Genomic DNA, 16,415 nt, shown 5'->3' on the forward strand with positions numbered 1-16,415 from the left:
CTATGGCGGCACCACGGCATGGAGTTGCCGAATCCGTGAATAAAATTCCAGTTTAACGCAATGAAAATTAAGCAGCTCATCATAAGTTTTATTTACTATGTTGGCTAATTTACAGGGAGTATCAAAATTAATGGGCCTATTTATTTTTGTATTCAAATATACCACCACAATTGTCCCACATGATTAATCAAAATATACTTACAAACAAAAATGAAGTTGGATTTAACTAAGGCTTATACATATACTTCTAAAAAACAGAGAATGCAGCTTATTAATTTCCCAAATTAAAACAAACATTTGCTGCTAAATGTCGATGCATAAGACATTTAATTTCTAAAAAAAACAAACTCACAGAAAAATAATCACTATATGTCCTAACTTTTGTCATGATGCATTTGTGAGTTTTTTAAGCTCATTTTTCACGGTTTCTTACGATTCTCGTTGTTGTACACAACCGGCAACAAACAAACTCACTACATAGCTTCGTATGCAGAAACAGCGGCATAATCGGCATGAAATTGATGTTGAAACCAAAATCTTAACACATTGAAATAATAAAACAACAACAATAATCATACATAAACATCCTCTATAATATTTACATAGATCAGATTGTGAAATAAAGTAGCACAACTCGTTTATATAATTTGTAATTTTAACTACCCGAGCTAGAAGGCAAAACGTCATGACACAAAACAAACCGCAAACATATGATCTTGGTAATGAATAATGTAATACTGCAGAAACTCCAAATTTATTACGCACACCAAACAGAAATGGTAACAGCAACAGCCTTATACTATGTCAAATACAGAAGCAAAACAGGAACTGAAATGTTACCGCAATGACAAACCGATGTTGCTGTTGTGCTAGCTATTGCTTAAATGCGAACTAGGATTGCCATTACACAGTGATGACCAAACCGTTGATGTTGTCGGATTTAGCCGGTGAAGGGAGTCACAGCTTTAAAGTCGAAATGGCATTTGCGACAGAGATGTGGGGTTTGCGAGGCGTGGGTCTCGCGGCTGACGAAGGGTGAAGGAGCTGAAAGCGAGTAACCTTATGGTTGTTAGATCTCGGATGCTATGAAATGAGGGAGAGTACGCGTCGGTAGTGGGTTTTGATGGAGATTTCGCCGGCGAATGGTAGTTGATGAAGAGGGTTTCGTGTAGATGGCGGAGGTTTGGGGTTTCGTGATTTAGGTTTCGTCGGAGGGTTTTGTCGGTGAGGTCACGATTTGAGGTGGCGGTGAAAGCGATTGTGGACGGTTTTCACGGTGAAGGGGTTGTTGAGAGTGTGACGGCGACAAGAGTTAAGGGTTTGTGTGAGGGGCGAGAGAGACGGAGTGAATAGTGAATGAGGGAGTAGAGAGATTTATGAGTGAGGTTCTGTGAGATTATTAGTAGTGGAAAGAGACGTTGGGGAGTGGTTACTGAGTGGGGATAGAGAATAAGAGAGAATGTGACGCGTGGGAGAGAGAGAAATGTGTGAAGATTGAGATTTTTTTTTCAGATTTTCCTTGTAACCGTTTGAAAGAGAGAGGAATAATAGAGGGATCCAATGTAAAAAATAAATATATTTTTCACACTCATTATTTAAAATCATTATTTTTTTAAAAGAAATGGAATTATAAAACAAATTCTAATTAATACTTAATTCAAACAAATTTTAATTTTTTTATTAAATAATTAAACCAAAGATTATTGACCAATTAGAAAATAGAAATTGAGTGCAAATTTTATTCGGAAAATTAAACCGGTCACACTAAAATTGTCAGGACAAAACTCAATATTTGAAAAATACATTGCTTCCTCAAATTTTAACGATTTGACCGGTTTGTCTGTATCCTCAAATAAATTCGTTCCGACTGACATTTCAGGCATTTATTCATGATGCAATGTATGTAATGGTATGTATATGATGCAAAGATAAAATGAAATCGATTCTGTGAAAATTTAGATATGCCCAGACAAAATTGGGGTATGACAGCAGTTGCCCCATATTTAATCATCTTGGACCTGAATGTATGAAGGGCGACAATTTTTCGGGCATTCAAGATAGAAGAGGATTAAGCTCAACAATTATAATTCCACCACAATCAATTAAGCTCATAATAATTAATTAACAACACCAACACAGCCAAACAGTAGCCAATTATCGACCAAACTGCAAAATAACATTGAAATTTCGAATTGACAGCTTGAACTACATAAATAGGGACAAAATGCCCTTTTCGACACCATGGTGGGTAGTCTGTCACCAGGGTGACGCCCGTCATCCTGTTAAAACTCCCAACCTGTCATTCTTATGACGACCGACTTGAAAAACCAGGCCTAGAGACCATGATGATCTCCCTATCATAACGCTGACGTCCGCCAACGTCTCAAGATGCGTGACGATCAACCTGTCATCTGGGTGACGCCCATCACCATGCACCAGTTTGCAGAAACATGAATTTAGCCATGAAAGTTCCCTTGAAACTCCAATATTGGCTTCTCAACCATCATAAGACGTCCAAAAAATACACTATATATAATATCATCATTATAACATGCTAAATTACAGATTTACACACTTTTATTCTTCAATTTCATGAAATTCACATTTAGGTTTCAAACCTTCAAAACTTCAACAATGGCATACATCATATAAACATAAAACATAATTTCACACTTATGAATTTAGTCACGAAAATTAGATAATAACACATTAAATCATCAATTTTCAGATTATCATACCATAACACTAATTCATAATAGTTATCACTCAATTTCTAAAGAGAGTAAGGGTATTTCTTCTACCCTTTCATGTAAAACACCAATATAGAAGCACTTCCCCCTCAATTCAGATTCCTAGCAGCAATCCTGAATTGATTAAGATTGGTGGTTTGAATTCTTCCCTCTCCAAGCCCTAACCTCATGTTTATCCAAAAGCTCTCATTTTATGTATTCTCCATTAAAAGCTCCATTAACCCTTTTTTATTTGTAAAAATCTAATTTAATATTTCGTTAATTACATCCTGACCCAACTTTTCTTGTAATTTCACCACTTCCGTTATTTCTCATTAGTTCCTCTTTCCATCCAAAACCTCTATTTATATTTTATTGTAAAGCAATCATTAATTCTAATTATTTCTAATTATTTTAATCATTCTATCAAATCACTAATACTCTCACTACACCTACCATACACCACATACACAAATAATTAAATTAATCAAATTTCGGGGTGTTACACTCGACACTCCCTTAACAATGTATGCAACTTTATGGCCTTTGTTTACAAATTGAGACAAATGAATTTATGAAGCTGTTATTTATGAACATTGGTATTTTTCCATTCAAGAGGAGCTAAATAATTTTGAACAAAATAATGTTTGGGAACTCGTTACCAAAGCTTCAGTTAATCGAGTGATTGGTACCCGTTGGTTCAATCGCAATCTTCTAGACTAAATGGAAACATTTTAAGAAACAAAGCCATACTTTTTACGAAGGGATACGATCAAAAGGAAGACATAAATTTTAATGAAATTTATTCCCCTATAGATAGATTAGAGGCTATAAAGATGTTATTAGCTTTTTCCTGCATCATGAATTTCAAACTTTTTCAAATGGACGAAAGATTGCTTTCTTAGATGGATACATCCATAAAAAAGGTATTTGTTAACCAACCTCTGAGTTTTATCAACTCAACTTTTCCTGATCATCTAGGAAAATTCTTGCTTGAAAATAAGCTTCAAAAAGGACAAGTTGATAAAGCTCTGTTTATCAAGAAAACTGAGCATTACATTTTACTAGTTATGTTGATGATATCATCTTCGGTGCTACTAATAAATCCTTGTGCAATGATGTTTCTAAAATGATGCAAAACTAGTTCTAAATTCCAATGACAGGGGAACTTTGATACTTCCCAGGGCTTAAAATTCACCGAGCTAGGGAAGGATTCTTGATCAATCAAGCCAAGTATTGCAAATAGCTACCAAAGAGGTTTGGAATGGAGAAGTCCAAAGCAATAACAATCCAAAGGCAACCTCGTGCAACCTGGACAAGTACATGAATGAAAAACTAGTAGAGAAAAGAAAATACTGATGTATGATCAAATCCCATCTTGATATCATGTTTATTATGTGTCTTTGTGCTTGTTTTCAAGAATCTCTAAAAGAACCACATCTCAGTGTGGTAAAATGCATCATAAGATATCTCATGGCACACAACAAATGAGTTTATTGTACCCCGAGGGATATGATTATGACTAAGTTTGGTACCTAAATTCTGATTTTGTTGGGTGTAAATTGCATAGGAAAATTACCAGGGATACATGTCACTTACTTGGGATCTCTCTTGTCTCCCGACATAGCAAGAAACAAGCAAGTGTCACACTATCCACAATTGAGGCATAATAGGTTATTGCAGGTAGTTATTACACACAAATTATATGGATGAAACAACAACTCAGTGATTGCAATGTTAATCTTAGAGTTGTTTCGATAATATGCTACAACACTAGCGCCACAAACCACTTTATTAGGCATCATATTGAAAAAAGGGAATTCATACTTGAGTTTGTAACCTCATCTAGTCAAATCACATACATTTTTACAAAACCACTTCCCAAGGATAGATTATTTTTCATAAGAGCTGAATTAGGAATCTTAAACCAAACATGCATGGAATAATATGCTAATTTGTTTCCTCTCCTTTTCTTCCTCTCTTTCTCAAAATGATTATATGTGATCTATGTAATATGGTTATTTTCTTGCCTTTTTGGTTGCGCCAAAGGGGGATAATTATACTTCTAGGGAAGTAAAGTATACTCTCTACTCATGTGAGGGAAAGTTTAACCACTCCAAACTTTATCTATCTATTTTCTCTTTTACCACCTCCCAGAGATATGCGTTATCAATTATACTCTAAGAGTTTACTTATGTGAAAAGGAGTTTAACCATTCTAAACTTTATCTATATGTTTTTATCTTTTATCACCTCTTTGAGAGATACGTTGTAATAATCAAAAGGGGGATAATATGGATCTACGTGCTTACAAGTATAAATTTAATGATCATGATGTTTGTGACCTTCATAGTGTTTTGACGATGATAACATTAATATTGGTTGAAGTTGGTGGTGATATCCTTCCAATAGCTTGATGATGGTGATTAACTTGAAGATATCTCAAGCCTCATTAAGTAGAAGGTTTAAGGTTCTAATGAAGTGCATATCTAGCAAAAGAACTTGAGTGCTTTAGAGTTATGAAAGAGAGGAAGTGTGAAAGTTCGTCTGGTCATGTTTGTATGAGTGACCATAGTCTTAGGAAAGTAGGAGACTAACTCCTAAGATACTAAGGCAACTTACACACACCTAAAATATTTTTAAGGCCTATATCTATTTGATAAAATCACAAAAAAATATTTTTTAGGGCCTACTTAACTTATTAATGGGAATGTATGATTGACTATAAGACTTTTTAAAACTAAATAATCAACTATACCTAATGTCCTAATCAATTATTTTTGTTAAGTTGAGTCTAAACTTGATTGAGACAAACTCTTAATGATTGGTAACAACTAAATATCAAAATCTTCCATTTGTGGTTTGAATAATCGATTATTGAAGGTCAATAATTGATTAGTCTAATCGATTATGGTATTCATTTAGACCATGGGTTGTTTCCTTTTTTAGTTTCATTTTCTATTGTATAAAGGAAGCTATCTTCATTAGAAATCACACAAGAATTCAAACTTTTTCTATTAAATATTTTCTTTCACTAAAGTTGGCTCAGTGCCTTGTGAGTGAAAATTACATATGAGAAAAATATTGTACTGGTGTCATTCCACTATTTTATTTCAAGAGTGCGATACTCTTGAAGGTTCGAGTTTGGTTCTTGAGATCAACAGCTGAAAAATCTTTATTTGGTTAAATAACTAAGTCTGATAAAAAATTTGTTTGGTTGTTTATATTAGCTGGCAAAATCTCTACTTGGTTCGTGTGTGTTCATCTCGTAGAAAAGTTCTCATTTGGTTGAGGGATAATCCAATGTAAAATCTCTCGATTCACTTGTATAAAAGATTTGTGGGCATAACCTGTAAAATCTTAAGTTTTTAACGAACTTTTAAGAATATCTATTGGGGACAAGACTAGGCTAACATTCAACCTACCTATATAAATATTGGTTCCATCTCTAATCTCTATAACCCTATCTCTTTAAATTTTATTATTTACATTACTGTTTTATTTCTTTCCACCATTTTCTCTATGATTTTGTTAATACTAACACAAATTGGTTTTTAAGTAAGAAAACCTTTAAATTAATTATGAATTTTAAATATCACAATTCACGGTAAATTTACCGAGATAACCCACTTTTTCGAATAAATTCCCAAAATAACCCAGTTTTCAAAAAAATTCCCAATCTACCCCACTTTTAGGAGGAGGCGCCAATTGGATTGGCTAGGGCACCTGCCCTAGCCAATCCAATTGGCGCCTATGTGTAATTTTTAAGAGGGGGCGCCAATCCAATTGGCGCCTCCCTTAAAAAAGCCTCAAATGAAAACACTTCCAACATGAAAGTTGTAGATCTTTTCAAGACAATGAATTTGGATATAAATTTTTCAACATTTGGATTTTTTATGAGAAAGTTATGGGCAGTTGAAGTTGGACTTCTGAGTTTTTGAACTATTATCTGACCGATAATGTTTTGTATTATTGCATGTGTTTATTTTAGGAATATGAATTTTTGTCCAACATAACATTTGAAATAGACATCTTAAATTTTCCAATGCACTTGGTCCCACCTCAAAATAATTAAAAATGAGTGAGTTAGGTCTTTGCGAACTTGACCCAAAATTAGGGTTTATGTCAAAACAAGTGTATGTGAATTTTGCCAAAAGGGACCAACTTCAAGCCCTTTAGTTTGAATGATAAAAGCCTCAAATGACAAAACCTTCAACATAAAAGTTGTAGATCTTTTCAAGATAATGAATTTGGAATAAAGTTTTGCATCATTTGCAATTTTTATGAGAAAGGTATGGGCACCTGAACTTGGACTCTTTGACATTTTATCTGTTATCTGACCTATAATGTTTTGTATTATTGCATGTGTTTGTGTTAGAGTTATGAATTTTTGTCCAACATAACAAGTGAAGTAGACATCTTAAATTTTCCAATGCACTTGGTCCCACCTCAAAATAATTAAAAATGAGTGAGGTAGGTCCTTGCGAAGTTGATCCAAAATTAGGGTTTCTGTCAAAACATGTGTATGTGAATTTTGCCAAAAGGGACCAAATTCAAGCCCTTCAACATAACAATAACAAGTCCTTGAATTAGGGTTTCTGACCTATAATGTTTTGTATTATGATATGTGTTTATTTTAGAATTATGAAAGAAACCTAATGTTTGGAGTTTACACAAAGATAAATTTGACATAATACGAATTGATATTAATAAAATTTGGATTTTACACAAAGAATCCTAATGGTGATGACCGGGATCACCTAACCGACCTCCGGTCCCACATCCCCTAGCTACCTTAACCCTTGGCCCTAACCCACGTTGACGATTCTGCACCGGTGTTTGTTCATCTGATGGTCCAGGAGCGTCATTACCTCTTACAAGAGAAGATCCGTTGAGGTATTCAGCCAAGTCAGCATAGTCTTCAGTATTCAATGATGGTGTACCGGTGTAGCTGAGTTCATGACCCATGCCAGAGAAGTTGGGGTGTGGTTGACTCATGGATGGGCGACCGGGACGGTTGAAGGGAGACATGGGTGACAATGATGGGTATAGGAAAGGTTGGAAAGGTTGTTGGGGTGTTTGGAAGAGATATGGTTGTGGGATGTTTTGGTATTGTGATGTTTGGGGTTCTTGGCTACGGTAGGTGATGGGGCGGTTAGTGTTTTGGCTAAGGCGACTTTGGTAGGGTGATGGTGTGGGTGCGAAGCAATGTTCGGTCGAAGGTTGATGGTCCATTTGTTGGTGGTGGTATGGGGGATGTTCTTGGTTTTGGGGTTGGGTGAATGGCATGTTTTGGTTGTATGTTTGTGTGTTTGTGGAACAGAAAGTTTGTCGGATAGGTGGTTGTGAGTAACCGGGTTGAGAATGTTGTTGGGGGTTAGATGTTGATCCTTCTTGTGTGTAACTTGTCTGGCGTGGGTCGTAGAGGTACATATCATCGGCGATGAATTGAAATCCAACTGATCTATACCAAGCCATATAAGTACGACTTGGTTTTACCTCATTTGGCATGACTGCGTCAGTTAAGACATGGTCATGACGGTGCTTCCACTTGCGACACTCTGATCTTGCGAAGGTTTGCCAAGGGTTGTAGTTCCATTGGTCGTTCACTTTAAGCATATGCCATTCTCCTAGGCTAGCTGGGGGATCTGGGATATTCTGGACCATACCAAACTACAGCTTCACACGATCGGTATTGTGCATCTCCACTGTTGTGAACCGTATTATCGGTGTGCATGTTGTCCATACGGCTGCGTCTTCAGGGTTGATCTGATGCTCATGATCCATATTAAGGTATGGACGCCAAATGAACTGAAATGTTAAAGACGATAGGATTTAAATGAATGTAGAAAAAGTCAACATAATATGAAGAAATAATGAAATTATTTTGCTTACGTCTGCCGGTCGAAGGTGATCCAACAGGTTGCGATATTGAGTAATACAGTGTCTCGGACATCTGCTGTAATTCATACCGCGTGCCGACCATCTACACCAAAAAGTTAAAATAAATTAGTTATGGGTAATAAACTGTAAGGAAGGAAGTAAAGATATAGCAATTTAAACAACTTACTTTTTTGCATATGGAAAAGTGAAGGGGTTGTTATTGACCGGTGCTAGAGACGGTAGTCTTGCCCATCCCCATGCTTGTAGCAAAACAGCACATCCAGAAAATGTAGAAGTATCTTTGTGGGAGTTTTTGCACAACGAACTATAGAGATAGGCTAGACATGCGGATCCCCAACTATAACTACCTATTCTATCTATATGTCTAAGTAAAGGTAAGTACATAATATGCATGCTAGAACCACAACCTTCGGGAAATAAAAAGGATCCTAGTAACAACATAATGTAACACCTAGTTTTGATGATTCGAGCATCTTCGGTAGAATGCTCATCTAAATAAAAACTATTATAATATGACTTTAGGCGTGAGAGTAGTATACCTTGTCCCCTAGCATTATCATCTAACAAATCAGTGTTTAAAAGCTCCATGCAAATTGAATTTGCATAGTTGGTCTTACCATTAACAGCTTTGCCTTCAATTCGTAGTCCTAAAAGCATGTAGACGTCTTCTAACGTCACGGTACACTCACCGGTTGGAAACCAAAATGTGTGTGTCTCTGGCCTCCATCTTTCGCATAAGGCTAGAATGAACTTGTTATCTATAGACCAAGACATAATTTTGCTAATGTGACCAAAACCGGCGAGTTCAACATAAGGTTGAATCATCGGGTCCATTGGGACAAATTCGTGGACTCGAGTGCGAAACCTTGAGACATCCTATAATAGAAATAATGTAACACTTGACTAAGTCGGTATTTCAAAATAAAATGGGGTTGGTGGAGATGAAACATAAAAAATAAGTATAAGAAAAAACTTACGTATGTCGCGATGTTTGCAACTGTTCCTCTGTGTGCTACGCCCATTGTGAGTAAAGACATATTGTTGGGGAGTTGGTGTAGATGAAAATGGAAGATTTTGTTGAAGATGAAATTGTAAAAGAAGTAATGTAGATGAAGTAGTGAGAAATGTAGATGAAGTAGTGAGAATGTTGGTGTGGAAGAATTGTTGAAGGAGTGGATGAATTTATAGGCAAATGGAGGAGTGCATAAAAAATTATGTTTGCATGGTGTCTCCACCTCATTTGGCGACCATGTACAATATTAAAGAGGGGGCGCCATTCAAATTGGCGACACCATAGGGTACATGCATGCAAGGCTAGTTCTGAATGCTTGGTTTCGAGGACTGACTCCATGGGGGCGCCATTCAAATTGGCGACCATGTACAAGCCTTAAAGGTAGGCGCCAAACCAATTGGCGCCACCTTCTGCATGTCTGACACGTGGCATTGTTGTCTCCTGCATGCTGAACAACTCACTTATGGATGGCTTGCATGATTGACACATCATCTCTGACCATCTTAGGTGTCCGACACGTGTCTGTCTTGTCTCCTGCATGCTGATGACTACCTTCTTGATAGCTTGCCTGGTTGACACATCAAGTCACACTGTCTTGCAGGATTGACACATCATCTCAGACACGTGGCTCTCTAGTATCCTGCATGCTGAATACTCACTTCTGTCTTGACTAGCTAGCATGCTTGACACATCATCTCTGACCATCTTAGGTGTCCGACACGTGTCTGTCTTGTCTCTTGCATGCTGATGACTACCTTCTTGATAGCTTGCTTGGTTGACACATCAAGTCACACTGTCTTGCAGGATTGACACATCATCTCAGACACGTGGCTCTCTAGTATCCTGCATGCTGAATACTCACTTCTGTCTTGACTAGCTAGCATGCTTGACACATCAACTCACACTGTCTTGCATGACAGACACATCAACTCATGACTAGCTAGCATGCTTGACACATCAACTCACACTGTATTGCATGACAGACACCTCATCTCTGAAATTACTTGCATGCTTGACACAGTATCTCAGAGTAGCTTCAATGTGAGACACTGATACCATCTATTTAAGTGTCTTACTATCACATTCATCTGCACTTGCAAAATACTTTTCATCTCCAAAATACTTTTCATCTTCACTCACGTTCATGTTCACTCACATTAATACTTATCATCTGCAAAATACTTTTCATCTTCACTCACATTCATCTGCACTTGCAAAATAGTTTTTATCTCCAAAATATCATCTTCATCATTATACAGTATCAACGTTCACTGCAACGGTGAAACTTTTGAGTCTGAGCTTCATGGTTTTTGTTTTAGAAACACTGATACCATTAGAGTGACAATGAAGAGAAATGCAACCTTTTTGCATTTCAAAAAAAGAATACAATCCTTTATAGCATCAGGTATTGTGTCAAAGATGACATATCAGTATCCTATATTTTTTGAGAATGGTCAATGCAAGTTTTTCCCCTAAAGATACGAGACGATGAAGATGTTGAAAGCATGTTTCTTAGTCATGAACATTCAGGCATGGATTGTATCGAGTTGTACATTACTATACAACCATGTATACCGTCTCAACAGTCTCAACTAACCGATCAGGATCCAGCTGGTGAAGATGCTGCAGATGATGCACAATGGTCAGATGAACTCAACCCAGAAGCCGAAGTAGAGGTCGACGTTGTTGATGAAGAAGAGGAGGAGACTTAGGTACAGGTTGATCACATCCTGAACAACTACGATGAAGATGAGGCTCAACCACCACCAATACCTCCTACTCATGCCTACAATCCTCCTCAACATATGACAAATATGGATCTTCACGACGATGAAACGTCCGACAATGTCTTCTATAATCCATATCCGAGACCAGTAGGCGAATTAAAGGTGGGAGACATGTTTCGTACCAAAGAGGAATGTGTCTTGGCAATAAAAAAATACCATATGAACAACTTTGCTGACTTTACAGTGAAACGCACTGACTCTAGAAGGTATGTTATCGAATGTCGTAACATGCTTTGTAAGTTTCGTTTGGCTGCATCTTACAAGAAGAAAAATGACTCTTGGGAGATCGCCTCAATAGACCCACCACACAGTTGCGGTGCAACTAACGTTGAACAAGATCACCGTAAACTGAGCACAACTTTGATATGTCAAGACATTCTGCCATTGGTAAATAAAGACCCATCAGTGAAGGTGAGTATAATTATATCCCATATCCGAACAACATATAATTATACTCCATCTTACAAGAAAGCATGGATTGCGAGGACAAAGGTTGTTGAGCAGGTTTTCGGCAACTGGGAGGACTCATTCAAAGAATTACCACGGTTTTTATGGGCACTAAAAACTTATGTCCCAAGAACTGTGGCAATTCTGGAGACAGTGCCAGCAATGATGCCAGACGGAACCTGTGCTACAGGTAATAGAATATTTCACCGTCTTTTTTGGGCATTTGACCCGTGCATCAAAGGTTTCGCTTTCTGCAAACCTCTCCTGCAAATTGATGGCACTTGGTTATACGGAAAATACAAGGGTACTTTGCTCATGGCAGTTGCACAAGACGGTAACAACAATGTATTTCCCATTGCCTTTGCTCTTGTTGAAGGTGAAACGGCTGGTGGATGGGGTTTCTTTCTTCGACATCTCAGAACGCATGTCGCTCCACAAGCCAATCTATGTTTGATTTCTGATAGACATGCTGCCATCGAAAGTGCCTACAACAACCATGACAACGGATGGCATGATCCTCCTTCTACACATGTCTACTGTATCAGACACATTGCACAAAACTTCATGCGTGCTATAAAAGATAAGAATCTTCGCAAGAAGGTGGTGAATGCTGGGTATGCTTTAACTCAACCGTCTTTTCAATATTATCGTGATGAGATTCATCTGTCTAATGAAGACGCGGGGAGATGGATAAATAAAATCCCAGTAGAGCAGTGGACAAGAGCATTTGACGGTGGTTGTCGATGGGGCCACATGACAACAAACATTGTGGAATGCATGAACAGGGTTTTCAAAGGAATTCGAAACCTGCCGATAACCGCCTTGGTAAGATCAACCTATTATAGGTTGGCTTCTATGTTCGCAACCAGAGGTGAAAGATGGAGTGCAGTGTTAATGTCTGGACAAGTATTCAGTGAGTGTTGCATGAAGGTCATGAAAGAGGAGAGCATCAAAGCTACGACACACGCTGTAACAGTGTTTGACCGTCAAAGACAAAATTTCAGCGTCCAGGAAACAATGGGCAACAGCGAGGAGAGACCAAATTTAGCCTACGCGGTTAAACTACACAGAAGTTGGTGCGATTGTGGAAAATTTCAGGCCTTCCGCATACCTTGCTCCCATGTCATTGCAACATGCGCTTATACTCGTCAAGACGCTTACACCCATTTATCTGATGTGTACAAGGCCAACACCATCATGAATGTATATAGTCAAAGATTTTCAGTACTACCAATGGAGGATTACTGGCCTCCATATGAAGGAGATATTGTTTGGCACAATGAAGAGATGCGTAGAAAGAAGAAAGGAAGGCCAAACAACACACGTATCAGAACAGAGATGGATTCCACAGATAAAATGATAAGATTATGTAGTATCTGTCGTCAACCAGGACACAACAAAAACAACTGTCCCAATCAAGGATCATCATCTAGATCTTAAGATTTTTGTAACATTTTATCTAGACCTTAAGCTTTTTGTAACATTTTATCTTGATCTTATGCTTTTTGTAACATTGTATTTCTGTAACAATCAATCAATATATATCATTAAGTTCTTGTTACAACGAGTTTCATAACCAACATCAGTACAAAACATCTGAAAACATAAATAATTCTAACTGATTACAACAATCAAATTAATGTCGTCTCGACCAAACATCATTTCCCTAGCATCCTTATCAGTCTTCATTCGCACCCAACCAAAGATACTGTCAAGTCTCTCAATACTTCTGATTTTTTCCCCTTCTGGTATTTTCCCGTCTAACCATCGAACCAGCTCCCTCTTCAGTTGATCTAACGTGGTGATGTTCCAAAACAACATCAGCAATTGAGGTTTGTCTCTCGCATAAATCACCTTACCGTATCGGCGACGAACACCAAACATGATAGCCAAATGATTATATGAGTTGTGGAACAATAGGTCACACAACGCATCTATTTATAAGACAAAAAAGGCATTTTATGAGGGACTCGCCAATTGAGTTGGCGCCTCCTTTTAAAACATACACATAGGCGCCAATTGGATTGGCTAGGGCACCTACCCTAGCCTAGGGCACCTGCCCTAGCCAATCCAATTGGCGCCTCCATTCAAGTTTTAACAACAGTCGCCATATGAACAACTTTCATGTTCATCAAAAATCCATTTGAAACTTGGAAGCTCATCATTCATTTCAAAACATTATAGGGCATTTTGACAGAAACCCTAATTTTGGGTGAAGTTCGCAGGGACCTAACTCACTCATTTTTTATTATTTTAAGGTGGGACCAATTGCATTGGAAAATTTGAGTTGTCTACTTCAAATGTTATGTTGGACAAAAATTCATATTCCTAAAATAAACACATGCAATAATGCAATACATTATAGGTCAGATAACAGTTAAAAAACACAGAAGTCCAACTTCAACTGCCCATAACTTTCTCATAAAAACTCCAAATGTTGCAAAATTTATATCCAAATTCATTGTCTTGAAAAGATCTACAACTTTCATGTTGGAAGTTTTTTCATTTGAGGCTTTTTTAAGGGAGGCGCCAATTGGATTGGCGCCCCCTCTTAAAAATTACACATAGGCGCCAATTGGATTGGCTAGGGCAGGTGCCCTAGCCAATCCAATTGGCGCCTCCTTGCAATTTTTAAGAGGGGTCGTCAATCCAATTGGCGCCTCCTCCTAAAAGTGGGGTATATTGGGAAATTTTTTGAAAACTGAATTATTTTGGGAATTTCTTCGAAAAAGTGGGTTATCTCGGTAAATTTGCCACAATTCACCCCCTCTTGTACTTGAAGTCAATTGTCTAATAATTTTGGATTTGCCATGAAATGTTGTATAAGTATCATATCATTATATTCTTAGACACATGTCGTGCGATCATCTCATGACAGCCATTTCATTATCCCAGCTTCCTCCGTACTTTTTCCTTAATTCCGTTAAAATAACTCAGTTGGTAGTTATATAGAAACTAGAAGTGTACATGGGTTGGGTTGGGCCAGGTTTGTCCTAACCCGTTACTCAATCCGTTTAAATTTTAACAGTTCGTTCAACCCATAATTTCATTGTCAAATTCGTTATGAACCGACCTGTTCATTTATGAGATTGAATTGACTTCGCGCGTTGTGTTTTAAATTAAAAAAATATTTTTTTTAATGATTTTTTTAAATTTAATTTTTTTAAACACAATTCAATACAATTACACTCATTTTAACACTCAAATTGGATGAAACATATCATATAATGTGTAATAAAATTCATCAACACGATATAATACTTGATAATAGAATAAAATTCCACTATACACGTTATTTCCATAAAATACGTAAGTTAAAAATAACTCAAAAGAAAATAAGAAACATCATATAGTCTTAGAATTACGTTAACTAATTGGTCTAATAATATTATTGATGGAGAATAATTTTTTTTGAAAAAATTATGATTAATAGTGAGATATTAATTTTATATTTTTATTTAAAATAATAAAAAAAAAGATTTTACTAATGTCACATCAATGGGTCAACGAGTTGCGAAACTCAAACCCGATACCCAAATCAGAACTGTACGAGTTGTTGCGGTTTGCGTTGAGTATACCCGTAATGAATGAGTTTGAGTAATTTATGGGTTGATTCAGTTTGAGTTAGTGGATCCACTCGCACCCATGAACATCCATAATAGGAACATCAAGTGCATAGGGATGTTCGCGTGTTGGTTTGGTTCGGTTTTAAGAGAATCCGATATTCAAATTGATAAAAAAATATATGAGTTAGTTTGAATTAGATTTGTAAATTTTTTCGATTAAAATCCAAATCGAACCAAATCGAAAAAAAACAAGTTGATTTATATTGGATTGATCGGATACATTAGAAACAAATATGCAAAAATATATCTATTTTACATCAATTAATTTTTTATAATAATATAAAATCCTTAATATTTTCATTTTGTATATAGGTTGTGAATGTTAAAAGTAGTCATGATAATGATCTCATGTATATAAATTAATTATGGTTGGTTTGAGTAGACGAATTCCCTGGTATAATTTTGAAAATTCATTGCTTGGACTAATTAACTTTGAATTTCATTTGTTTGGTTGAGTTTTTGTCCAAACTAAATAAATGTTCAACCTAAACACTATAGTTTAGTTTCAGTTTGGTTCGAATTTGTTTGAATCAATGAACATCACTAAGTGAATAAGTGCGAATTGCAAGATCCCATTTGTTTATAAGAAGGTTGAGTCCAGCCATTAAATTGTTAAAAAATTTAAGAATCTTTAAAATTAATGTCCTTAAAGTATTTTTAACAAATAAATTAAGAAACATAATAAATGTGAGATTTTACTTAATTTAAAAAAATATGAATCACATATAATTTGTAAATTTGAATTCAAAATTCAAAATTTTAATTAAAGAAAAAGAGATTTATATAATCTCTTCATTGTATTTAACTTTTTATATTTCATTTAATAATTTATTAAATTAACTAAATTAATTTTTATAATCATAGTGTTACAAATATAAAATACATTCAAAATAATACTTTATGAAAATATA

This window comes from Lathyrus oleraceus, chromosome 6 (genome assembly GCF_024323335.1).
Source record: "Lathyrus oleraceus cultivar Zhongwan6 chromosome 6, CAAS_Psat_ZW6_1.0, whole genome shotgun sequence".
NCBI lineage: Eukaryota > Viridiplantae > Streptophyta > Magnoliopsida > Fabales > Fabaceae > Lathyrus > Lathyrus oleraceus.